This window comes from Grus americana, chromosome Z (genome assembly GCF_028858705.1).
Source record: "Grus americana isolate bGruAme1 chromosome Z, bGruAme1.mat, whole genome shotgun sequence".
NCBI classification, from domain to species: Eukaryota; Metazoa; Chordata; class Aves; order Gruiformes; family Gruidae; genus Grus; species Grus americana.
In genome coordinates this window covers 49,765,033-49,792,809 of record NC_072891.1, presented here as the reverse complement: position 1 = coordinate 49,792,809, position 27,777 = coordinate 49,765,033, and the positions used below count along the sequence as shown (strand labels likewise).

The window sequence follows — 27,777 nt, the reverse complement described above, 5'->3', positions numbered from 1 at the left end:
ATGGTTGGTTCTCAAAGTCATGTACACTGCTTTTGTGCAGTTCTAAGTTGTTCCCTCTTTGGAAGAGAAACTCCCATGACCTGAAGTGAGCTTGTGGCTGAGCAACTTGGCATGGTCCCAAGTGAGTGCAGGACACCCAGACCAGGCGCTCTGCCTTTAACAACCTGATATCTGACATCCTCTTGTCTTTATGATCTATGTTGCCTTCCAGTTCATGGTCATGCATGTAATTGCTGATCAAACAGCAACTGCAGTTTCTTCCATGGAAAAATAATTTTAGGAAACTATGGAGAGTATTTTTAGTTACAGAGGTGGAAACAAGGAGAAGGAGCCAGCAGCCTGTGATCAGGTCACTTTGTGCAGACCATCATCAGGCACTCTTTGGACTACTCTCCACAAAATGCTCTTTGGGAGCATTGGGGTTATTAAAGGTGACAGCTGCAACACAGTGTGCAGAAAATGGTCTCAATATTCAAAGCAACACTGTTAATGCCTTCTTCTTCTTCAAACAGCTTTTCCTTCTCTGCACCGTAGCACTTGCACCTTATTTCTTTCATCTTACCTGATTTTTTATTCATACCCTATTTATCACAATATATGATACTAAATTTATTGAGGGTGCAATTCTGTTTTCCACACAAAGAATGCATTGGAAGTGATTATGTAAATTAATTTGATTCCTTTTATTTTTGCCACTGCTGAGCTATTGGTTTTATTTTAATTTCTTGTGGGTCCAATGAAGATCAGTCCACTCCTCCAGCACAGAGTGCTCACTCCCAAGTAGCTGCAGCTGCACAACTGGTAGTGAGCTGTTGGAGTGTGGCACAAAGTGGCTAGTGGCAAAAACAGTGAAGGTAGGGACTGGTGTCTGCTTACAGTGATTTTGCCATTGAAGAGGCCACAGCTGAATGAGGCATACTGACCGGGTAAGCCACAAACACCATCTGGAGTCTGAACTCACATACCAGCCATGACGTGCATCTCTGAGTCAGATACATTTGTACAGGTACAGGGACGGTGAGCTCTAACCTTCCATTTGCAAACACAATTATTCTTCACCTACAGAAGCAGACAATGGGGAGGCTTTATGCTTGAACATAAACTTCTGACCGCTGAGAGACCTGACTATGTATGAAGTTGCTGACAGCCATGTACCTCTTCCAAGGAAAGACAAAAAATCCTTTCTAGTTTTCTGGGCAGAGGCAGCTGATCATTCAGTTCATTGTCAGGTAGCATGGTAATTTAAAAAGTGTAAATACCTGTGCAAACAGGCAGATTTAATTTCAGAATCAGATGCAGTGTGGCTAGGTATAGCAAAGCTTTCATACCAGGAGCTGCAGAGGGTTTGCACTGTGCCAAGATCAGTGGCATTCACCTGTCCTAGCGGTTTTGAAATCTGCTGCAAAGCCTGTCTAAAAATCAAGAGAAAAAACCCTAAGATCAGTAAGAAGTCTTGCTCTGCAACCAGGTGACACTCCAGGCATGGGGACTGCAGTTTTCTGTAGGAAACACAAAGTTTGTGCAAGCAAGGGTCAAGCTGTCAAAGGGAGTTAAACCTGCTCCAGAAAGCTGGGTAATTTAACAAGTAGAGAGTCAGAAATTGTTGCACTCTTTTCACAGGAGAATTTTTGACTGCATGTTTGCAGCAATCCACTTGGTTGGTTTCAAGTGCACTTGAGACAGGTCTCTGAAGGTCCTTCCATCTCTCTGTTGTGAAATCAGGGCGTTTATTGCTGCCCATAGTAACTTGGAGAGCCAAACCATCACTGCAGGCTCCTTAGACTGGCCATTTAGTAACAGCCTTGTACCCACATTCCCCCATCTTATCATTTCATGTCAACATTAATTCCCTGAATAGTGCGATTGGAAGGCCCGAAGGGCAAATGCTTTGATTGCCAGTGGAAACTCGTGGTGTATGGGGAATAGTGAAAAAATAACCGTCTGGCTCTGACACGGTGTTCCCGGCGCGGGGCTCGCTGACTGTCCTTCACTGCGGGCGAGTTCATGACTCCGATGACAGCAGCTTTGCACTCTGACCCCGCAGCAGATTCCCACATGCCAGCAAACACAAGAGGCAGGACGAAGTCAAAGCACACACAGGTGGTATCAGTACAGAGCCCTTCTCCAAGGAGGACACATGAGCCATAGGGTTATGCTGCTCTTTCGCTGAGCAAATTTTAGCCTGTGAGCTCTGACAGAGGCACTGGCTGCCACGGGTGCAATACTATGGCTATACGGATATACTGTACACCACCTCTATGGAGAGCAAGGGGCAAAAACTACTGATGATGTAAGAAAGGAGTTACATCTCACAGCTCTGCAATTTCTCTTTAAAAACATGGAATAAGGTCAAGGACCCCATGCACATGTGTTTGTGCGCAGAGGCATGTAGCATACCTTAAAAACCCTGAGAAGTGTTTGAGATCATACTGTTTTCACACCCTTAAAAGCTTCTATCAAGATTTCATGTTTTGGTTCACAGAAATTAAGTTCTACAGAGAACTGCCCACCAAAGTAGCCATGGTTTTATCTGCTAATTAAGTGTTCCTAGAGACAAATCCCTGTTTGCAGCCTTCATTTGTACATATAAATGATTTGCACTTGTATCTCTGGGAGCACTGGCTGCAAATGAAGGCACACCTTCCACATGTGCTCTTGTTTATGGGACTTTGTGTTCATTTTTGAAAATACAGTCCTAGGTCACTGCACTGAAGGAGATCAGCCATTGCACATGGCTTTAAAATGTGTTTTGTCAAAAAGGTTACTTTGACCCACTGTGGTCATTAATAAGGCAACAGGATCAACATAAGCGTCAGTCCTGTAGTGTTTTTTCATGAGGCTCTTCACAGGGTAAATAAGGTCCACTTCATTTCTACCTACGGTAATTAGTCCATAGAGCCAGAAATACCACCTTACTATGCAAAATCTCATTTGAGACGGTTGTTGCCATGTTCTTGTTTTTCAGCCCCTTTAAGTGAGATAAAAGAAAAGGGTATATGTCTATATTGCGACCGTAGTTTCCCCATGACAACTAGTATCCTACCATCTTCTTGGAGCAAAAGTCACATGTACTCTCAATCCCTTTCCAGGATGAGTAGACTACCCATTTCCAAGAAAAGAAGTTCCTATGAATCTACACAGTTTGCAGGAATCAAACCATTTTCTAAAGGGTATGTACTTAGACTTTTTCTGCAGGACAATCTGTGGATCTCAACAGGAAGTACTATGCATTTATTCCTCTGTGGTTGAGAACAGAGTCTGGCCCATAATCCTAGTGTGATTTGTAGCACTACATTTTCAAGAAAGTTTCTGCACGTACCTTTGAAAAGAATAATTGCATGCACACTTGCTCCTTTTCACAATACGTGCAAATACCTGCAGGCAATCTTTAAATAATCTCACATCTGTAAATATGCTGCAGCCATAAAATCAGCTTGTGCACCTGCACTCTAGTGTACGTCATGATACAGGTAATGAAGACTCCTTGCAAAACACATTTTATGCAGGCAAAAGATTTATGCTGGTAAAGCCCTAGAAGTTGATCGATCACCTATTTGGATTTGTTAGCACTGGCTAAACTGTCAGGTTACAATTCATTATTTTTTTCTGTTGAGTATGTTTGGTAAATTCAAGGACTACATGAGTATACTCAAGCCTAAGAGATCTTTGCCCGCACAAAGATCCTTGAAAATGTTCTGATTTCCTCCTACTTGTTTTCCCCAAGCAGGGTGGAGACGGGAGGACCATGGGTGTCTCCCATTTCCACTGACCTGGTCCGATAAGCCTCGGGTGGGCACAAGGACCAGGGACAAACAATTCCAGTTCAACCTGCAGTTAACAGTCAATACTGCGGAACTGCAACAGGGTGTTACTATAGCTATTGAGGGATTAACTGCCAAATTCCCATCCACAAACAGCTCCCCAGTGCCGGGTAATCATACAATTTACCCAGCGCGTTCAGCACCTACTGCACAATGCCAGGGTGCTAAACCGAGAAGGCTTTAAAGCAGAAAACAAATACTCAGAGACAGTCCTTTGTATGCTGGATTCCGGCTCTTGCAAGGCATTTAGGGCCTGATAAGTGATCACTAGAAACAATTATTGGGAAGTGAATAATGATGGCCCTACTGCCACAGCACCCCAAGCTGCACAGTTTCTGTGGCCAACATCTTCTGTAATTGCAGAGGGTTGTTTTGCAGAGAGCATGTTACAAAACAAATGCCAGCTTCCTTGGGTGCCTACAGAAAGGGAAACCAAGATTTATTTGCTTCCTCTCATGCTCATCAGCAGACACTGCTTTCACAGGGATCTCGAGTAAAGGGACAAACAGCAGTGCAAATTGTGCAATTTTCACAGTATTCCTTCTGTCATTCCCCTCAGCTGCCCGAAACCCCTTTTGCTCTAAAGAGAAAGCAACAACACAGGACAGTTTGTACATAAACAGGGCTGTGCAACGTTAGATGAGCAAAAGCCGAGCTGAATTTCATAACTAGATGCCATCCTAGTCATCAGTTCGTGTGGAGGTGGGAAGCTGTTTTCTCTCTGCAAGCATTGCTGCTGTTATGAATTTATTTATAAGCACTCTTTATCAGGGCATAAGAAGCTGCTCTTGGAAAGAACTGTTACTGTCCTCTAGCTATCAGGATACTGCCCTAATTTAGCTTCCCCCACCTCGCCCCAGCCCCCGCCACCAGCACACCATGCTCCTCCCTTGGCCACAGCATTTTCCTGGAGGGATTTTTGGCACTGACCCAGCGAGAGCCTTTTTAAGACTTCACGGGAGTAAAAGGGAGTGGTGCAACTCTCTACACGCCAACAGGTATATTCAGCTCCAAACCTTTTCCAAATTAGTGGAGACTAATAAATGTAAATATGATTTCTCTGGGCCCTTCACAAATGCTGAATACACTCAATATCATTAAGTGATAAACAACAATGTTGGAGAGTTTGCATTTGGTCTGCTGTAGCAATAACATGATGTCCTGCCAGCAGCAGCACAGAATGCAATGCTGGGAGAGCAGGAAGCTAGTGGGAAAGAAAAAAAAAAAAATGCAAGCCTTGTCCTTTACGCTTTGCTGATGGGGAAAAATAAATAAAAAGCATAACCTTTCACAAAGGGCTGACTCTGGGATCACTCTGAAGAAGCGGGCCATGCATGAGGCAGTAAAGCAAGAGGAGAAAGCACAAGAGGTGTCTTTCTCAAGTTGCTGCACTGAAAGTAGTCCCTCAGCAAAATGGGCACAGTACTTTATCTTTTCCTTACTAATCCTGCCACATAGATCTGATATCATAGTAATCCCTTCCCTTCTTTTCTGTCTTAATCGCTTCCTTACTCTCCAATCTATAATAAAAGTATATTGGCCAAAAGGAAGGGAAACTACATTTGGCCTCAAGAGCCCACTAGCATTATGAGCAGGCTCTGATTTCCTAGAAGGTGTAGCATCCTTCCCCTCTGTAAAGTTGTTTCTGCTTTATGTCAGTAAAAGCAAGAGTGGAAGCAAGCATGAGCGCTCAGTGCTGAGTCTGGGCTTTTCTATTTTTAAACAATTTCTCCTGAGTGACCAACTGGTTTGCGGCTAATTTTCTGCACCCAGAGGTCAAGGACAAGTGAAAAAAAGCTGCTACATGGCTTGCCTGAGGCTGTGTGACTGTAGGAAAAGGAGGGTGGAGAGTGAGGGGAGGTGGGCGGTGCACGGCAGGAGAGGAGCAGCACTGCTGGGCTGCAGGTGTGCAAAGCACTTCTCAGTGGTATCACCTCGGGGATCTTGGAGAGGACACATGCCAGCATCAGCCTCACACTTCCCTGCAGGCCAACAGTGCAATGCCTGAATCAGTTATTTTTTACGCTGTGGCAGGAGAAAAGGCTCTCCCTGGGATCAGACCAAAGCAGTGGTACTGTTTCTCAGCACTGCTCTCAAGACGTTGGGAAATTTGTCCTGTGAATGTGCATAGTCATGCACTCACTGCATTTGAGTAAACACTGTTCTTTTCTTACTTAGATTAGCTCTGCTCACCACATCCCCTTTTTATGCTGGCTGCTTATACTGTAAACTAACCCAGAGATTTTTTAAAAAAAACTTTGAGGTCCTTTATTCAGTAGTCTGCTAGTTATTTTCTTCTTCTCGATTACTATATGAATTGATGATAATGTCATGTAAGAAACTAATACAGAACTTTCATTTTCTTTTTTGTCTTTCTTCTCTGACACTCTTTAGCTGGTGGCATCTCTGTTTATGCTTCCTAACACGTATGTTACTGTAGCATCCAGCTACCTCCCCCTCTCAAAATGGCTATAATAGCTCTCCCTGCCTTTTCTACCAGCAACTGCATTCGTGCTTCACTCCAGCACTACTGGCATAGCACGCACCTCTCTTTCTGTGCGGTGAACCCATTTGAACACGCACGTGCTATCACCACCTCTCTGGCTGCCATCGAGGCGTGCGGTGGTGACAGGGGCATACAGGAGCACTGATGTTTCCGTGCAACCTGACAGCCAGATCCTCTGTCGCTATGCTCTATGGGCTGCCATTCGCACTCGTTCAAAGTGAGTTAGACATCAGGGACACCCTCGCCTCCTGATACAGTCCCAGACTTGCACACCGTAAGTGACCATACAAGCTGAGAGAAGTCCAGCACTCAGAGGTGGCAGCCAAGTGGGAACAGTCAGTGAGACTGTGGCACTAGAAGTGTCAGAAAATTTGTGCTCTTCTGTGTAAAGAAATACCAATCTAATTTGCTACCCAACAGGGTTTTCATGACCCATAACAAGACATATGTTTAAGTGGCAAATTTTCTTTGTCTCTTCAGGTAAGTATGGCTAAGTCAGTCTTTCTTGGCTCAGAGAGCCAGTAAACTGGCTTGCTTTTCTGTCACTTAAAAACACACTTCAAGCACACAAAACATAAGTTATAACAATGATCTGTTCCTCAGCAACAACCAAAAATGCCTTAAGGGGAAACTCCTGCCAGCAAAAGTCAGCACATAGCTATTTACCAGACTTATCAAAGGACAAGTTGTACACATAACAAATGCTACACTGCCTCCATAAATAGTCAGGTAACAGCTGTGGAGACCACAGGAATGGTTGCATGATGGAAAGATCAGCCTTTGTCCCAACCCTTGAGGAGAAGAGCTTGCTAATGTTTTTTCACATGTACCCAGGGAGTTCATGTATGGATGAGAGGGGTGCAGCTTCTGTGTAGCTGGGAATGTGGCAAAGGCTGTGTTAGCAATCTTCGTGCTAGGTCATTTGTAAAGGCAAATCTCTGTGGTAACAGTTAGAAGCTGCAAGTAGGTGACAGGATGCAAAATACATCGGTATTTTGCTCTGAGTCTAATTATTGGGGTTGTGCAAAGAGGTTAAAGGAAGAATTGCACCTGCACACAGCTGAAAATGAGGTGGGGTCTAACATGAATGAGCCAGCAGTCTGCCTTGTTACCTACCCTGCAAGTATCGTCACTCACTCCACACCAGGAAAAGATGCATCAGGCTCCAGTGCAGTACCTGAAGGGACCTGCAGGAGAGCTGGAGAAGGACTGTTTACGAGGGCATGTAGTGATAGGACAAGGGGTAATGGCTTTAAACTAAAAAAAGGTCGATTTAGGTTAGATAATTAGGAAAAAAATCTTTACTGTGAGGGCAGTGAGGCACTGGAACAGGTTGCCCAGAGAAGCTGTGGATGCCCCATCCCTGGAAGTGTTCAAGGCCAGGTTGGATGAGGCTTTGGGCAACCTGGTCTAGTGGAGGGTGTCCCTGCCCATGGCAGGGGGGTTGGAACTAGGTGATCTTTGAGGTCCCTTCCAACCCAAACCATTCTGTGATTCTATGGTTCTGTGACAGTCTCTCTGCCTCCCTTTGCTTTCTCCTCCAAGTGCTGTTACGTGCTTTCACATTGCTTGAAGATTGCATGACATTGCCAGGCTCTGTTCATTAAAGGCACCAAATCAGAGGAGTTCAGCGGTCCTCCTGCAACTACGTAAGATAACCAGAAATCCTGAAAATGAAATCTAATTTAAAATAACTGACAAAATTCTTGTGATCAGTGATGCTGTATATCTCAGGTGATACTAGATATTGAAATAGTTGTGAAGATGATTTCTTTAGAACTCACAACTGGTTTAGTTAGTCTTTACCACCCTCCATTTCAGAATATAAGATCACAAATGCAACAACTATAGTGTCAGGAGGAAGGAAGGGAAATAAAGCTAATAAATTTTACACAGTCTGAATAATCAGATAATTGTCAGACAGACGCAGCTGAAACCTCTTCACTTCAGACTTGTACAAGCATCATCACTACAGAACAAAATTGCAGCTACTGCTGGACTATATTTACGCTGGTTCATAAAAGTGTGCTTATAGCAGAGCACTAGTTCCATGTATTTGGATTTCCTTTGTGATGAAGTCTATTTTGGGAAATCCCTTTGTCCAGTAGTGAACTTTATCAAATGGGGTATGCACTCTTCTGTGAGTGTCTCAGGTTGAATCAGCCTAACTTCCATATACATTAGACAAAGGCTGTATACTAGTTGAAGGCATTGCCTGATGCTGGTAATTGAGATGTGAGAGGAAAGAAGGATCCGTTAGTTTCAACCAAAGACAGATATGAGGAAATGAATTAATGTTACTTTGCATTATGTGGCTCACCTGCAAAGAGCTTGTTTTGCCTGGAGCTAGGAAAAGTAAAAAATCTAGAATATCTTAGTCAATGGCTAAAAAGAAGTGATGGTCCAGTCTTACCCCATAGATGACTGCCCCAACATAGAACAGAAAAAGTTGGGCAACTTGTGACAGGTACTCAACTAAGAGCTGAATTGCACTGCAGAAGCATATTTCTCTTTTGCCAGCAGCTAAAGAGTAGCTGAGGTAAGGCACCCTCGCTGGGTATATCAGGAGAGGTGGAGGGTGTCAAGCTCTGATGGCTCACAATGAGCCAAACAGACCTTGCAACAAGTCCAGAGTGCATAACGTTTAACAATCCAACCATTGTTTTGGCACCAAAGAGACCAGAATGGGGATGCTGATATCAGAAAAGTGAAGTTGGTAACACCAGTTCATGGCAGAAGCTGGGCAATGACTCCCAGCAGCACCCACACCACCCACTCGAGCAAGGGAGTGAATTCCCTCTTCTTTGCACCTTGTTTCTCAAGATCATGCCAGTGGACTACTTGGCTGAAAGGGACATTTTCAGAATCTGTGAATTTTTGAGGTGCGTATTAGCAAAACATGCATTCAGAGTTAGTAAAGATAACCAGTTACAGTGGAAATCAAATTGTAATTTACGCCAGCTCTATTGATAGAAAGTAGTGGCAGTGTTATCCCAATCAAAACTGGACAACACTGCTTGTACTCCAAAAGAGGTGAGCAGAGTAAGTACCACTCTTTATGAAATAGAGAGTATGACACACCTTTCACCTTGAGCAGTTCACAAAGAAAGGCTTTGACCTTCAAATAAGTGAGCACACATTTAACCTCTGTCACTTTGAGCAAGGGGAGCCAGTGGGGTTTGTGAATGTGCCGGATGTAGGCATGGACTGTACTAAGACTGGGGTTTAAAGTCCTAATCCTGCAAATACTTCCCTATGCGTGAAGACATGGTGAAACCGGTGACACCTCTCATCCTGCCAGAGCTGAAGAGCTGAACAAAAAATATGCCTTTGCTGCGTGCCGGGGGGGATAAAGTGCTATGTAGGTTAACTGCAGGTAGCCACTGATGGACTTCTTGATGTACTGATTGAGCTCACTTAGTGAAAGTTTGGGTATCTTCGCTTAACATGTTTCTCTAGCTGTGCAGACTGACCTGTTGATCTGCATTTTCTGCCAGCAAGTGACTGTAATAATGTCAGTCTTTCACTACAATGCCTTTCTAAATCCTTTTAATAATCATTGGATCAAATGGATAACCAAAAGTACACAGTGTGTGGAGGCCGTTGATTTCTAACCAGCATTATGTTGTGATCCTGAAACACTGTGTACCTTAGAGACCAAGGCTTTGAATGTGTAGCAAACAGAGCATGCATATAAGAGCTGCATGCAAGAGAAACTGGAGCTTGATGGTAGAGACTGAGACAGCCTCCTGAAGAACAGCCCATAGTACACTGAATAGAGTGATCGCTGGGGACATGGGAGATGCAAGTCCATGCTGCTTTTGTGAATAATTTCTAGACGTTCATTTATGTGCTCACATTAGAAGTTCGCCAAGTGGGGATGGTACATGGTATATGTTTTGGGTCAGGATATGTTTCTGGCTTGACCTAGAAGATAGATTTTTTGGGGTTTCATTTCTGCAAGAAAAGTAAAATGCAGTTGCACTTTGGGTCAGTCTTGAGTTTCTCTGGCAGCTTAATAACTGAACCAAAAAAATCAAATGTTCAGACACACCTTCTATGAGAAAACTAGTGGTCTCCAGTAAACAGATAAGTGATAAAAGTAACTGTTTTAGGAAAATGTACTGAATATCTACTTAGATGTCATTATGTTTCCATGAAGTATGTGATTCTTTTCTTGTTTATGTTCCCGCAGAATAAGTGGTATTCGGGTGCTTGCTGTTCCCACCAGCACCAAGCCTCAAGTCCAGGAAGCAAACAGTTAAGCTTTTGCAAAATAAAAGTCTGAGCAGCCATGTATGTACCATATTGACGGATCAATTGTCTCAATTACTCATTGTGCTCATTCTCCATGCTATAATGAAAATAACACCCATTGTCTCCCCTTTTGTATTTTTTTTCCCCCTTGTTGTCTTTACTTTTATCAAAACCTGACTTCTAAAGATCACCTTCACCTCCTCTGGGCCGAGATGACCTTCTGCAAAGGCATCAACCTTTGGGGACCGATCAGTACGCCGCTGGAGTTGTTTCCACACCCTGTTACACCTGGAGACAAAATGCAGGAGAGGAAGCCTGGGAAATTAACCTGCTCCTAGCTCCAGTGGTAGGCCAGGGTCCTGTCCCTCAAATTCATTTTTGTGGGTCAATCAAATGGATGCTGAAGGCTCCCAGTCTGCATTCCCTTCAGCAGGTTATGGCATAGGCAGGATGCCTGGAAGAGGAGGTGACTGTAGGTATGACTCAATGTCTGCTAGAGTCACTGGGAGCTTTTCCAAGTTGACTTTAATGGGGATTATACTTGAAGACACTTGCCCAGACAGCGTATCCCCAGTAAGCCACCACAAGTGAATCTAGATGGGTGTGCAGGCTCCCAAACTAGCTGGTGGGCAAGTTTCCATTGACACTGAGGTCTAAAACCCGCGGACAGCCATCCCTCATTGCCAGGCTCCCCCCAGCACCCCACCAGACCTCCTCGAGGTGAGGGTCTTCCTGGGGGCTTTTGTCTGTGTCATCTGCAGCCGCTGCTGAGCCAGCAGCTCAGGGACGATGGGGCTGTGTCCTCTGCGCGGGCGGCCATGCGAGCAGCTGCTTTGCTGCCCCTCGCGTCTGCGTGCAGCTGGGCTGGCGCGTAGCAAGGGTGGCCTTCACCCCCTCCTCCAGCAGTGTGCTCCAGCCCTTCTGTTGGGGTTGTAAAGAGCTGTAAAGAGGTCAGATGCGTCATGCTCTGTGGGTTACAGGTAAAGGTACTAATTAATGCTTGGGATATGTATAAGATCTTGAATTTAGCAGAAGGCACACTTACAATAAAGCTACTCCCACTGCAAACAGACTCTAAAGAGAAGAAATAGGGTGTCTGTTGGTGAAGTCCTTGGTGGACATCCAGTTGGCCTTGTCCTCAAGCTACTTTAGTAGCACCATGCTATCCTTTGCACAAAGCAGAAGCCCTGCTCTTGCGCGTGCTGGGAAGGGGGCAGCGCTGAGCATTCCTGCAGGATGCAGGGCGGCTTTCTAAGCAACCGGCAGGACTGGGGCAGCGCAAGGGGCTGAGGGAAGAAAAGACAAATAGACAAACGACTCTGAAACTTGCCTGGCACCCCCCCACACACACACACATGCAGCTGCGTGTGGCTCAGGGATGGAGCAGGGGGCATGCGGGGTCTGTCCCAACCCCAGCCGCCTCACCGGGATCTGGGACTTCCTGCAAATAGGGCTCTATTCCCCTTGCACTGGGCCCTCGCTTGCCTTGTTTTGTGTCCTCACTTGGCACAAACCCTTCACAGCCACTTTCCAAACCCTTCTGTAAAGATATTATTAGAAGCAAGTAGACTTGGAGCTCTTTAAAGGAGTGTGCAAGGCCAGGCTGGCCAAGCCTGAGTGTCCTGTGGTGGCTGGCACCGGCCAGGGACCCTGGGCAAGTCTCAGTGCGAGGGGCAATGGTGTGGGCACGCAGCCCTCTCGATGGAGCCAACATTGGCCCCATGCGTCTGAGCCCGGCTCAGCTCCATGCCACCCACAGCCCCTGGGCCAGCAGGCACACCTGTGTGCTCGGGTCCCCGGGCCAGCCCGTCCCCAGCACTGCCAGCTGCTGCAGGCTGCATCCAAAAACTGTTTGCACCAGTGTCCTGTTGAGTAAGGTTTCACAGCCACGAGTCTGGCTGCAGTGCACACGTGGTGACACATCCCCTTGAATACATTTCAAAGGGGAAGAAGGATTTGGGACTTTTTAAAAAAAAAAAAATATTGGCTTTCTGTCTGCAAAGTAAGATGATCTCAGTGAAATCTAGGCACCAAATGTATCTCTCTTGGAAATACCAGGTTACATTCTGGGTTCTGTTAGAGGCTTTTTGAAATGTAAGGGTTTTGAAATACAAGTTATGGGAGGTGTTTTTTTTACAACCAAGGCCAAGGAAATCACAAAGCAAGACAAAACTGATAGGAGACACAGTTACCTTCATGAAAGCAAATTTGACAAGGAAAGGAGGAAAGTTTGTGTCCTGGCACTTCTGATACAAGCAGAAAATGGTTCGCAAATATTTACTGTGCATCTGTAGGTCAAACACCCTGTTGACACCAATGAGTGTGAACCTGTGTATGTGCTTTACTGTTGAAACATTCAGCCACCACATCTCAGACACCCATTTGAAGGGAAAGTTCCTCAGGAAAAGCAGCCAGGGCTGAAATAACAACATCAAGGAGGAGAAACTGGCAGCTCTCCATAAAGCTTGCTTCAGCTTACCACTTGTTCCAAGACGCCAGCCTGATGACTGATTGCGGGAATGCTGAGGACGCGTGGTCCAAATGGAGCTGCCACCAACTCCCTGGCCGAGAGACGGAAAAAATAACCGAGCTACCAGTCCGGCTTTGCTCTAATACGTATTTATGCTCAGCTTTGGGGATGGGAGTCAGCTAAATAATTGCAGACCTTGTTTATGCATTGTTCTGTCCATGTGACTGCCTGGATCCAGCCTTTTTATTGCTGAAAATAAAAGGAACCGCTCCGCTCTCGCTGCAGTGTCTGCCACCGAGGTGCATGCCTGCCCGTGCAAGAGGCTGTGCTGCTGCTGCTGCAGCTTCTGCTGCTGCTGCATGGAGGGGAGGCCTTGGCAGGACTGGCTTTGGGGCAGCTTCCCTGGGGCAATGGAGCAGGTCTGCACTCCCCAGCAGCCCGCGCGCTCGGAACAGTCAGCGTGCATGTGGAAACATGTTCCTACTTGTCCCACAGACAATCCCAGCAGGAAGCAGGAAAAAGGAGGGAGCCTCCTCCAGAGTATCGCTTTCCACATCCCACACTTTTTCACCTCTGACCCAAAGATGGGTCAGCGCTGACACAACAGCAAGACAGAAAAGCCAGTTCAGTGTTACGCCAGAAATCCTCCCTTTGGCCTCCGCTTCTGCATGCTTACAACTTGTAGAGGATCAGCTTTATGTCTGTGCATCACTTTAATGACAATTAAATAATTTCTTTACAGAGTTTAAGCAGAATGCAAATCTTGAATAAACTTCTGCTGGCCACCTGAACAGAGTAAATCTCACTTTTAAGACACAATCCTTTATTTTCTTGCAAGCCTCACAGCCTCAGCATTACAATATTACTCATACTCCTGCATAGGCTCAAGCTGCATAAAGTAGGATGCAGAGAGCACAGGCCAGAACTGCAAAGAAATCTGTTTTCTGATGCTCCTGCCAGCAGGGATTTTCTCCCGCGCCTGCCAACATGCAAGCGCTGTCACGTCATACTTCTGTATGTGCCATTCTCGCTCTTAGGATTACGAGCAGGGAGAGAAAAAAAATGCTGAACAGTGCTGGAGAACTGGAAATCAAAGCTGCAGAGTTTCCAGCATGACATGCTACTCTAGAAACCTGAAATACTTTTTGATAACTAGGAAATGGGGGCATATTTGGAAATATGAGAGTGAGCGATCATACGAGGATATAGTCTGAACTCCCATAGCTTACTATAAACCAAACAGCAGATGAATCCATAGATAGGCAGCAGCAGTGAGCAAAACGCAATAGCCTGTCACAGAGGAATAACATTAAATCGGTGATTTTGCTGTGGTTTTGTTTGCCTCTCCAGATATGTTCTTCACCGAGCTGGGCAGATTGCATTTTACTGTCAGTAAAGTGTAAGTTTAGCAGTTTGCCCTGTTCATGAATTGGATTTCTCTTCTTGCAACATCTTAGTAATTCAGAAGTATTTGGTAAAGGGTTCACGTGACCAAGCCTTACCCTTTCATTGGCTCACAGATTATTTACATCAACTATTTACTATAGCAAATAGTCGCCTCAAACATGTGGACTGTCTTTGTTCGATGATTACATGATTGCTAATTTTTAAAGAGGAACACAGGCATAGAGAATAACACGGCACCTGTCCAAAGAATCATGGACGCAGGGAGAATACTGCAAGACATGTATCTGTCTGGCTGACGTTTGAGAACTGCAGATACTTTTGTGAACTATGTCAAAATACTTATGGAAAAATAGTATGTCTGTGAGTTTATTCACAAAAATATTTACAATTCACTTTCTCGCTGCTGAAAAAGTGAATAATCTGAGCTCGTTTATCACAAATTACCTATGGATAAGTGCAGAGAAGTACAATTGAGTCTAGCGTTGTAATGAGCCAAAGAAAAACTGTTGTAATGGACCAGTGTGGTTCAAGAAGGCAATGCATGTTTTCCCACAGAGCAACTTTTTGAGTGCATCTTGGGAACACCCAGTCTATAGCACATAACATGAATATCACCGTATTGTCTGGGACTGAGAGCACCCATGAAAATTTAGAAAAAAAAATAGAAAAAATTAGAAAACTTAGAAGCATTTAGGAGCAAGGCATTCTGCATTGTGCAAGAGGGGAAAGAAAAAGAAAGGTGGAGTCGAGGCGTTGCCAAATCTGTGTGTCTGCATTTGCAGGGGCTCTGCCAAGTGTGTCCCGGAGCCAGCCGAGCATTGCTGGGAGCTGGCATCAGGGGACAATGGTGAGGCAGAGGGGAGGAAGCCCTGACCAACACAGTGTCGAGTGAATATGGGTTTCATGTGAGGCCAAGATGTCTTTAATCAGGAAGGATCGCTGAGGGCACAAACGGCTTTTAACGGCTTTCACACACGCAGTCCCACGCGCTGGCTGCAGCGGGAGGCGGGAGGAGCGCTCTGTGGACATCTGCAGACCAGGCACTGCAGGCTCCTCACCAGAAGCACTCTCCAGTCACCCAGCGGGTGAGCATGGGCCAGGAGCAGCATATCCTTCACGGGTACATGCCTGAAATAATTTTTCAAACACTTGGCCAGCTACTTCTATCAGCAGGCTCACCTTAACATACCTGGGGACACTGAGGGCTGATTTGTGTTTCTCTGGACTTAAATCTGTCCATACAAGCCAGCTGGCAACTAAGATGTGAGAGGGTGAATTAACTCGTGGCAGCCCCAGGTGATCCATGAAGGAGGATGTGATCTAATGATGTTTTCCTCCTCCCTCCGCTCTAAGGGGCAACTGGGCAGCTTAGTCTTCCTTCAAGATCAAGGCCTAGAAATAAGCATGGCCTGAGAGTACCTGCAGAATAGGAAGGAATCATGGGATAATTTAGGTTGGAAAAGATGTCTGGAAGCCATCTAGTCCACCCTCACACTCAAAACATGGCTAACTAACTCCAGAGTGAGACCAGGACTGTTTTCTGTCAAGCTTTGAGTATCTCCAGGGATGGGGATGCCCAGCCTGCCACAGTGTTTGACCCCCTCAGGGAAAAAATGTTTTCCTTTATATCTTGTTCCAATTTCCCTTGCTGAAATTTCCAATAGTTTGCCTATCATCCTTTTGCCGTGCAAGGCCCGGCAGAGCTTGGCTCCCATCTTTCCTACGGCCACCTATTAGGGAGTTGACGACAGCAATAGATCAAGCGCTCCAGCCCCCTCAACACCTGGACTCGCTCCAAGTCATTGGTATCTTTTTTGTGCCAGACACAGGACTCCAGCTGCAGCCTCACCAGTGCTGAGCAGAGAGAAAAAAGTCACGTCCAGGGCACATTTTGCTTGCTGGCTGGCACGCTCAACATGGTGGCCACCAGGACCCTCACTGCCTCTTCTTCACAGGCGCTGCTTTGACCGAGCAGCCCCCAGCATGAACTCTTGCATGGGCTTATTCCATTCTAAATGACACATGTTACGTTTATTGCCATCAGGGGTTTCCCGTTAGCTCCAGCTTGCTGAGGGGACCCTGAGCGGCAGAGCTTCCCTCCTGGGTAAAGAACCACTCCTCAGCAGTCCATCCTCAGACTCAGTCAGGATGCTCTTGTGCCGGCATCCCGCATGTTGCCAAGACTGGGACAAATGGCAAAATCCTTGGATGGTGGAAATCAGAACAGCTACACTTATCCCATTGGCTTCATATGTCACTTCAATATGCAATAATTGTGGACCACCCCTCCTTCGAAGGCAAAGGAGAGGGGAATTTTTGCATAATAAAGTTACTTTTCTCACTTACAAGAAATGCTTTATGGACTCTTTTCCTAAACATGGCAGGGGGTTTCCCAAGTGAGCATTTTTGGACCCATTTCTGGTAAGTTCACAATGCTTTCAACTTTCATTGTTAGTGGTTTTATTATTTATGCATTTTTCACTAGTAAACAATTCCTAGAAAATATTTGTTGTCAGTTTTATAAATTGATTTCATACTCTCTGAGGATTTTCGCTACACACAGAATTAAAATCTTCCTTTAAAATTCTCCCTAGTAAAATGCAAATTAATTGTTCACCGTTCTTCTTTCCTTCGAGGCACAGCAACTCAAGAGCAGAAGTGGTTTTCTGTTGGCTGATTACCTTCAGTGTTGCACAATTAGTTTTAGCATCTCTCATTTTGTAGCAATTAGTTTCTCTTTAGCTATGCTCACGATTACAATTTATTTTTGCAAAGAAATTTTAAAGTTATATTGTAGATACTGTAGACCTGCAATTTTAGGGACAGGCATTCTGGATCTAACTTTGGCTTTCTTTCTAAGGTGAAGTGAACCCATAAACAAAATTAATTTCTAATTACAATCCCAATAGTGCTTTTTTCCCCACAAACTAGTTTAAAACCTTAAGATGTCATGCACCTCAGCATGTGAAAGACAGAACATGAAGAAGGTCTTTTCTTCATTTCTCCTTCCTTAAGATAAAATATTGAATCAGGTCCATCCTTAAAATAGCTGCATACCCACCACTCTCTTCTTTAAGGCAAAATTTTTATTTTTTTTTTCTCAAAGTGTAGTTACTGAAGGGTATCAGGTTCTGCAAGCATGCTTGTGCTCTGAAATGCCGTCTCCAGTTTAGCTGATGCAAAGCTTCAAACCCAGAGATAAAAAAATTACAATGAGCTCCAGATCTTGACCTGCAGGCAACATCGACTAAGCAGCCAGTTTTGTAAGGAAGGTTACTTGGCCTTAAGCTTCAGCTTAGCCAAAAGAGAAAATGGCCAGTGGTTTTGGCCCACAGAATTCTGTTTCTGCACAAAAGGTTGTGGTGACCCAGGGATTTGTCGGGAATGCTCAGAAAGCCAAAGTCAACCTGGGCACAGAAGCTGTCTTCACAGCATCCACGCTCTTTCGGCAAGCCAGGTACGAGCGCCATTCACTACAATTCTCTTCCTAGGCACTAGAGAAAGATATCATATCCAGTCTTTCATAGGAAAAAAAATAATACAGAAGTATCCTTAGGAAAACACAATGATGGAATTAAAATTATCTACAATATACTAAGACTTGCCAGGACGTTGCCCCCTTGCCAGATCCTGTAAAACCTTTGGAGGACAAAGTCCTTTCTGTTGGAGTAAAATATCCCTCTGTACACAGCTAATAAGTAACACCAGGGCCAGATTCTGCTCAGGGGACAAATAATAATAACGAACTTTGCAAGCATTTCCAGCATGCCCCAATTTAAAGAGATCTAAACAAAGAAGCATCACCTCGCAGCCCAGGGGCTCAGCCCAGCTGTCAGGCTCCACTGGCTGCCCTTGGCGTCCCTTGCAGCCCGTGCTCATCCTTGGCCCTCGGACCTCACGCTGCGTGCAGCACACAGGACAAGTCTACACGAGACTTTTCTTTTGTGAAGAGTAAATAGTCCCTAAGTTTATAGATAAATAGCTTCCCAAACTCAGTGGTTGTTTTAGTCGTAGTGATTCTTGCAGGGATCACATCTGTTAAGGAGCTTGCAAGCTCTTTGAAGGAAGTTGTGAACTGCAGTCACATACGCAATGGCTATGTTTCAGTTTTATGTCTCTTCCCTGATTCATTTTTAATTTTGGCTGCATTACTGCCATGCCAGCAAACATGCCTTTGTCTTTTTCAGCCTGCATGACTGTGTGTGTGGGTGAGTGTGCATAGTTGGAGCGACAACCCACATGCCTACAAGATAGATATGCTTGTTGGCTAATCACCCTTGCTGAGGAGAGGGAGAGAGAGAGGACAGCGGCTGAGGTAACTGTGCAGGAATGCAGAGTACCCAGCACTGGTGCCATGCTGAGTTTCAGTCCCCCACGCATGCTCGAAAAACTGTAAGAGAGCACAGTGCAATCCTCATTAAGGTAGAAGTGGCAGACCGTACGTCTTGGAAGAGCAGTATTCCTTTTCCTACAGAAAGGTGTGTGTGGGTCCAGCTGTAGAATCAGAAACCCACTTCCCCACTTCCTCTTTCACACATTGTGCAGAAAAATCAGCAGTTGCCGATGAAGGTGGGGGTTTTTGTTTTTTGAAGCGGTCTGCACACAATGCTTCCATAAAGGAATCCAACATTTCAACATTAAGACCTAGGTGTTGTCTCTGATTAAAAGTACATAGCAAAAGTAAACACAGAAACAGTTTCTAGGAAGAGTAGAAGCTAAGTAAAGCTGAAGACAACTAAACCGTAAGGTAACATACTGTGACATTTTTTTATCCTACCCAATAAACAGGGACATTTCTTGGCTACACCATGCCCACACCTTGCAAAAGGGTATCCAGCTAACCATAGGTACCGGGTGTTTCAGATCCTTCAGTGACGTGGACTGAACTGGCACGATGCTTATAAAGCAGTCTGGAGGTTGCAGTTCTCATTATCATACAAATAGCAGGGGAAGTCAAGGATGGGATAAATCTCTCAGGACTGTGAAGCATTTGTGTAGCTTCCCAAGGGGAACAGTCATAAGATGCCAAATTTAGTTTTCATCTCATCCCGTTGAATTGGACAGAGCTACCACCAAGGTAGTTTTGCCCAATGTTTACAGCTTCCTATTAAAGTTAAGCACAGCATTGCTCCTTTTTCGGCAGCAGCACACTCTCTGTGAATTACGTAAGGGTAGCAGTTTGCAAAACTGCTTTCAGTGGCTGCTATTTCTTTCTGAGTTTTCACTCTGTAACAATATCCTGCTATATAAATACATCCATAAACAGAAGCCCCATGATTCCTTCAGCTTCTGCAAAATTTAATATTTCTCCAGTGTCATTACATGTTCCTGATAATGAGCAGTACCATATGCAGAGGGAAGGTTCTTCTAATCTGTGCTGGATTTCTGTTCCTCTCAGGGGGATGCAAAAGTCAGTGGTTTCAATGTCCAGACCTGTCCTGCTTACGCCTGAAAAATAATGGTCATGAAGTCTCCCTGGAGAAAGGGCAAGACTGTTTCTGTTTGGGAGAATTTGCGACAAGAAGATACTTGCAGAAAGGGCCAACTTAGAGTTAACTCTTGTGCAGTTTCATCCACATCTCACTTCAAGCCACATAGCCATGACTAATAAGACTAGTGTTCATGTACACGTAAAGTGATAGCGCCAAAAATAATCTTGCCTCTGTTGTATGATTTGGGTGGGAGGAAAAAATCCCTTCAGGTTTACTCAGCTTTATTTGATGTAATGTTGTTGGCTGTTGGCTCCTCAGCTTGGGACTCCTGAATACTCAGGGCTCCCTGCTTACTTACCAGCACCTGGGCTGTATAAAATAACACTGTCTTAGCCAAACACCTAAAGATGAAAGCATTTCTTCGGAACTAATAGAGATGGCACTTTGTTGCAGGTAACCCTTAATTTTGGTTTCAGACAATGGCTGCCTTCCCGCGTCTTTGCTTGGGTCTACAGGTTCAGTTCAGTATTCAGGAAACAAGTCGCAGCCTTTGCCTTTAAAGTCTCCCCTGACCTCTGTCATATCATTTATCAGAGGTCCTAATGCTTGTCTGGATACAACCATATTGAGACCGTTCACTAGGCACAGCAGGCTGAGAGCTGTGACTTGCCAAAGTGACTTTCAGGTATTGTAAAACTTGCATCTCTGGGGCTCTTCAGCCCATATAAGCTAGAACAAGCCTCCAGCCGATGAAATAAAGCACCTGGGACTGGCATGTCACCCTGTTGGACGTAAGGGAGAGCATGGGGAGAAGACTCTCACGGGAAGGGAAGGAAATGCTGCCCCCTCAAGAGCCAACATCTCTTATTTTTGTTCAATTTTCAAATTGCAAGGAATTTATACCTCTTCTCTGAACGCGCCCACATCCTGGTCGTGGTATACAGTTTTTCACAGAGACCTCTTCCTGTCCAATCATACCATAAGGTTTAGTGGTGGACTTGGTGGTGTTAGGGTAGCAGTTGGACTCCATGATCTAAGGGTCTTTTCCAACCTAAATGATTCCATGATTTCCATGATTCTGTACATAACCTCTTTCTGACCTGCACGCAGAACTTCACTTTCAGTGTCTGTGAAGAGTTGCTGGTTATAATTTCTACTTTCCTGGAATATGTTCCTCAAAATAAAGTTAAAATTTGTCTCTTTTCCTGTATTTTAAGACACAGCAAAGTGTTCTTGCATTAATCAGATACCACTGAACCTTATTACTCATCTTTGGCAGTAATGAGGCTTTTATGTTTGCCTTTTTTGACTTCAGTGGCAATAGTAGGCATTAAATAATTATCAAAGTACAACTATCAAATGCATACGCTGAACTGCAATCATTTTTCCTTAGTAAGCAGTATAGTCCTCTCCGAGTTCTAAAATATGGCTATAATAAAAGGCCTTCCTTCCAGACGAAATTAACAGTGACGGCTTGCGCTCCCCTCATGGAGCAGGCATACTCATAGGCATGATCACTGGACCCTTGCGGTGATACCTCTGCCTTCAAAAGCAAACAGACTATGTGGCTTCCCCTTCCACTTTTCTAATGAGGAGAGGATCTATGGAAGCAGACTGCAGGGAGCTGAACAACCGCCTTCTCAGACATTTTTACATACTTCACCTCTAAATTTCTATTTCTGTACTGCTGGGGGTACAGTCCTTCTTCAGGGATCTTTTTGTTACGCTTTTGACCTGCCTGTGCATTTGCCATATACCTACTGCCAGTACCTGAATTTTAAGCATTTGCCCTCTAAGCACTGTATATTGAAAATATATATTGGTGCCACAGTGCTAGGCACAGAAAGTCCCAGGACTGCAAGTTTCTTAAGAGCATCAGATAGAGGAAGGATCGCTATGTACTTGCCCTTTTCTGGTACTCTTCTCTAGACACCTGCTCTTGGCTACTGAGAGAAAAAAGATATTAAGACTGGGTCGACCTTTGTCCTGAACCTGTATGATTATGCATTTTGCTGAACTTTGTCCAAAAATCAAGCTACGTTGCTCACTGTTTGCATATGTGAATACTGAAAGACATATTTCTGAATGATCTGAATGACATACTTTTGAATGATAATGTATTGCTACAACATTATCTGCTAGGAAGAAAGCAGTGATAACCTCTAAATGAAACCACAAAGTCAGTAGTGACAAAGATGTGTTACACTGTCTAATCCATCCTGCCAATGCATGGTATATCCTATGACTTTTTTGTGATTTTTTTCAAATTTACTTTTAAAAATTGTTGTAAAGCGACACAGCAGACTCCAGCATTAGTACATCTAACTGGTATCTTAGAAAAAGAAGAAACATAAAGACCTTTTAAAAAATAAAAATATACTCCAAACAACTGTAAGAAACTGGAAGGACAATGAATCTTTTAGGAATAGGTCACATTTCAGAAATAACATTATCTTTTTTCTCTTTTTTTTAGTGTTTGGGGTTTTTGGGGGGTTTTCATTTGTTTTTGTTTTTGCTTTTTTTTTTAATAACAGCTTAGGCCCTAATAACAGCATCAATGAAGGGCTTCAGATAATGAAATCCTATGTTCTTAAACATTACTTGTGTTTTCTAAATGTGTGGAGCCCATCTCTGGTGCTTGGAAGCAGAAAGTTGGTAAGGAGACACTCTGCAAAAACGTGAAGGGCTGGCATTAGCACACTTTTAACAGGGATGCTTATTACAGGCAATTAGGCTACATAATTGCCCTAGGAGAGGAAATTATCTGCTGCTAAGAAACAAAGAAACCTCAGTTTCTAGTAGCAGCCCCTACCAGCTGATGTGCTATTGCACTGAAAGGCTTTATATAAGTGTATTTGGTAATCTGAACTGTGGGCTATATTCAGTTTTCATTTCAGTAAACAATATGCCCGTGGCAGATTAGAATATTACTGTGAAAGCTGAATCAGGTGGCTGCTTTCTTCTGTACTTACCAGAAAAAGAAATTTTTACCTCCAGCTTGTGGAAAGAACTGCAGCTTCTCAAGTTTTCCTCTAGTCTTCTGTTTTTCCCTGTGCCTTCAGACAGTGGTGGGGAACCTGTCCGTGTTATGCTTTCAGCACGTAAGCAGTTGGCTCAGTGTAGATAAATCAGCTGGGTGACGGGGAGCTCTGTGAGGCCGGGGCAGGAGAGCGGGTGGGCTGGGTGGCTTGGCCACCTCGGGATCCCCGAGGCTGGAACACCCCTGCAGCCACTGCACCCTGGACATCTCCGAGAGCGACAGCCGGTGACATATTTGCTACCTTGTCCTGCTTTTACTTCAACCCCTGTCAAAGAGGCACTGCCCTTTTCCCTGCAGAAACCTAAAGATGGTAACCAAACCATCTTTAGACAGATGGTCTAAAGACATAGACAGGCCCCCAGAAAGCCTGGAGCACCCCACTCCTGCAGGAGGAAGCTGCACAGATACATCTGCAGCTGCGGGCTCTGCAGAGGCAGCAATACAGGATGTGGGCCTAAGGGGGAGAAATGCAGGTTTGGGAGGTGGGGAACCAGTTCTTGCAAAATGGCCTTAACCAGCCAAGGCTTGAGCGGTAATGTCAGCACTTCTGGGAGCAGAGCGTGCTCCAGCATCTTCTGCACAGGGTCCTCCTGGATCTGGCCTGCATGGGTTTATTATCATAATTAACACTGCAATTTGCTTTAAACAACACACCACAGTAAGTTATTAGTAATTCAGGTGAAGGTAAGGCGAGGCGAGTCAAATGTTTACTTCGTAAACAAAGCATCGTATTAGCCGTCAGTTCCATGCGGACGATCACCTGTAACTTACGTGATGCAGCAGGGCTGTTACAACGTCCACAAGCTCTGGAGCCTGGTTTCCTCTGGATGTGTATCTTAACAGCTGATTGTGCATGCTGCCTGACACTGTTTCTACAGCTGAAGCATTTAGAAATCCTTTCTCCAAACAGGATTTTCTGGAGTCTGTAATAAGTTATGAGCATACATGGCAGGCTTGGCATCAGTCAGGGCACCGAGTTACTCTGATCTATCTGGTCACCAATTTTTTACAGATCTTGTAGCGCTTAGTTATTTTCAAGAGCTCCAGTCCTGTGGCCAGCTGGTTCAAAAATTCAATGTGGAGCTCTGTATAAGGGGTTCAGTGCTGCAACTGCAGGTATAGGACACCTCGTCCTGCCACCAGTCTTCAGTGACCATTTCCACACCTGATGCCTTCCACTCAGCCCTATGTCTCAGTTTCTGCTTCCTCAAAAGACAGTTTCTGCTGCTTCCACATTCAGACTAGGTAAAGCACTACTGAGCTTCTCTGGCAAACCAGGTGCAGAGCAGCATGTATTTCTTATTGGTTATATATGGAATAATTAGCATGTCAAAACTATATTATACTATTGCTTTGAAAAGCACCACGCTGCATGGCCTTTAGCTGCTTTGCAAGACGAGCTCTTGCACAACTCACTCCCTTCTTGCTTGAATAAAGTCAGTGCTACCTCATCAGCTTCTGCACCTCAGATGCCAAGTCATGAGCCCTTGATACCAGTGAATTGACAATTATTGAGAAGGGTAGCACGAGACAAGTATTTCTTTGAAAACACAGCCCAGAACCCATGGGAGAAGTAGGGGTACAGGAGGTACGAGAGTTCAGAAACCCTTCACATAGTTTTCCGAGTGTTTTCCACTAAGTGACCTGCCCACTGGGAAGTGTGTAACACAGCCAGACCTTCATAGCACAATATCAAGTTTGTTTGTTGGTTTGTTTTTTCTATTAAAAAAAGGCCAGCTTGCAGAAAGTGGCAAGCCAGGAATTCCATTCTGCAGCAGTGTTCCAGTGGTAATTTATCTTCTGACAAAAGATGGAGCACAGCACAGAGAGACAAAATACAACCCCATTTATATAGTGTCGTTCTGCATCTCCTTCCTGTGTATATATGCAGTGATGCTTAAGGGTGAGACGCTCTTTTGTATACACACCATGAAGATATGTGCACTCTGTTTAGGTAAATGCATGGTGTCTTTTCTGGAAATATGTCTGAATTATTTTATGACTACAACTATCATGATTCATTGCTAGCATCTGTTTATTGAATTTAGCCACTCAGCTCCTATAGTGCTTCTCAGGACTTATCTCTAAATTAGGAAATTTTTTACATATTGCACATATCTTGAAGTGAAGAAAACCTTGTAAAATCCAAAACGTACCTTAGCATAGGGATAAAAACATGACATCCTTCCCAATTAAACAAAATTTTCACATCTTACAGGCCATGCAGAATGGCTATGCATCCAAAAGCTGTTCTAGATATTATAAAAGCAAACAAACAGCACTTTTAAAAATTTACTTCAATCAAGAAACCAGATTCTGGATTGGAAAATGCCTCTTTCCAGAAAGCCACGCAGTCTGCCTTTGCTTTAAGTTAGACTTGCTATCCAGGTGGTTAAGGAGACCTGGAACAACTTTTGTCATCACGTTTAAAAGGCAGAGAGCATGCTTCTATTACCCATGGCCCCAAAGGACAACCATGCACCTGTGTTTTTAAACTCGTGCGATTCAGTCTGACTCAGTGAGGCAGTGACCGATGCAAGGCTGAGCTTGGCATCAGTGGGGATGAGCAGTTCCCACCCCAGACAGGACAGGCTGTGCACAGCCCATCTCTGCATCTCTCCAGGAGGGGCAGCGTCCCAGTAACACAGTCATTTACTACAAACCATGCAGTGCTTGTTATTGCTTACTTCTTCTGCATTTTACTTGAAGGACTTCATAGCGCTATAAAACCAGAGCAGTATGTAAGACAGACATCATCTGTATTAGTGAAGGATACAACTGATACTTTGGAAAAAGTGAAGGGCTTTACCATCCTTCTATTTTTAACTGCATCCAACTAGCTTGCACTTCATTGCTCACTTTCCATAAACGTGCCTTCAACAGCATGAAACCACCTATAATGACAGTATGCATGTTTTTGATACATTAACTCTTACATGCAGAAAACCAGCCTACAATAAGGAGTTTGTTTTTAAGATAGGCAAACTCAAAGCACAGAAAAGTTGTACAACAGCAATAGACATTGGCACTGGTGCAAGATTTCACAGTCTCCCATTCAGTAGCTATCATCTCCTACGATGCAAAAAGATGCATCACCTTGCGCTTATCTGCATTAAAAAAATGTTTTGTGACACTGGAACAATTTAGTCCAGTGATTCAGATCTCAATGTAATATTTTCTCTTGGGGTACAGTCCTATTCATCCTTACATCATCTGGAAATCATCTGCAAGTATTGTGTACCATTGTATGAAGAAGGTCCGGCTGCATAATGAGTGGCAACTGAAGATGACAAGTTCCACACTGGGGATGGCCCCTGCTTTGGCCAGCACAGGACTACACGGTGCCCTGGCTGCCCTACAGGCTGGCGTGGCAGTGGGACAGGATCACCACGCATGGCCCACGGAGCCACCTGCTCCTCAGGCACAAAGGCACTGGGCCAGGCAAAGCTGTCCCGACGCTGCCAGTTGAGCAGTGCTGGTCTATTACAAAAAAAAAAAAATCTTTGGCAACCACTTCCAGAAATAGTCCCATTCATCGTTCTTGCCTCAGAAACAATTAAGTTCAGCAAGCTGCTGCCAAAGCAGATTTTTAACCCTGTTAATTCAAGAGCATGCAATTGTTTAAAACAAATTGATATGTGCATTACACTAAAATCTCTTCTTTTTTTGAAAAGTAGGGCAATGTATTTATCTTCCTTTATTGCCAAGACTTGCCTATTTATTCTTAATCAGCAAATAATTGTGCTGTATGTACCTCAAGTGTGGTCCCGTGAACTGAATGCCCAACAGCAGCTGGAAAACATTAGCAGGTCCCTTGGAGTATGTCTTCTGGCTTGGTTTCTTCCAAGAGAGATCCTGTTTGCATGTTCCAACTCTGTTCTGCCATGTGAACCAAAGCAGGTTAGCAGGTGAAGACGCACAGATTCATTTCAGCCACTTAACCGTGCCCTACGCTACGCGCTCTTAAGCAGAAGAGTAAAAGCCTGAAGGCTGGTATGTAAATTTATGGCTATACAGCTAAATAAGCTGACTGGTTCGAGAGTTTTGACTCTGAGCTCCCAGCTGAGCATATAGGTATCTCAATGTATCTGGTAGGTATCTAATTCAGGTGCCTTGTTTCTGGAAGCCACATTTGAAACTTTGGGCCTTAGTTACTTGTTTGGGGATTTAAACAGAAATTACTAAGCGCCATTGCTTCCTACTGGTTTCAGTAGGATGTGAAAGCCAGGCTGCAATAGCTTAGGAGCCCCAAAACAGGGAGTAGGAAGCAAACCTTAGATTCACCGCTCTGAAAATTCTTAACTTCATGGTGTGGTGGGACAGTAAAAATTGCTTCCGATATTGAAATTAATCTTGGGTATTCTTTGTTAAATTTTATCACTATTTCTGCAATGGATTCTAGTACACGGGACTTTCTACACAGAGTTAAAACAGCTCTTCTTGAAAAAAGGGTGGGTTTTTTCTCATCAGTTGTAGCACGCAGGAAATATTAAATCAGTCAGTAAACCTCTTGTTATATCTCTATAGCTATGTCTCCAACACAGACCAAAAAAAAAATAGTTGCACAAACTAGTTTTGAATCAGCAGTGTGCACTCATACTAACTTTTCAAAGTCATGATTTCAAAGTAAAGTCAACTCTACAGAGAGGATTAGACACACAGAAGAAAATAATTTTGTGTTCTTTCCATGCATAAAAATCAGAAAATAACTATGGCAAAATAATCATATGCCATTGCAGTGGGGGATTGGAGGCAATTTTATAGCCACTACAACTGTTATGTCTGGGATCTGATTATACTTTTAAAGATGCCAATACATTAATATTAATACTTCACATACACTC

The 27,777-nt window shown here is 44.3% G+C and overlaps 1 long non-coding RNA gene across 2 annotated transcripts in view; it reads right to left on the bottom strand.

Moving 5' to 3' along the window:
* LOC129199715 (uncharacterized) overlaps positions 1–27,777 on the bottom strand; it is a 35,221-nt gene that overhangs the window by 7,118 nt on the left and 326 nt on the right. Inside the window, exons 2-3 of one of the 2 annotated variants that reach the window (XR_008574723.1) lie at positions 26,688–26,812; positions 23,882–25,827 (exon numbers count right to left, since the gene is read on the bottom strand). This is a non-coding gene — a long non-coding RNA (uncharacterized LOC129199715). Of the gene's footprint in view, positions 1–23,881; positions 25,828–26,687; positions 26,813–27,777 lie in introns of those variants that run through there. The other variant, XR_008574724.1, reaches the window with a different exon arrangement.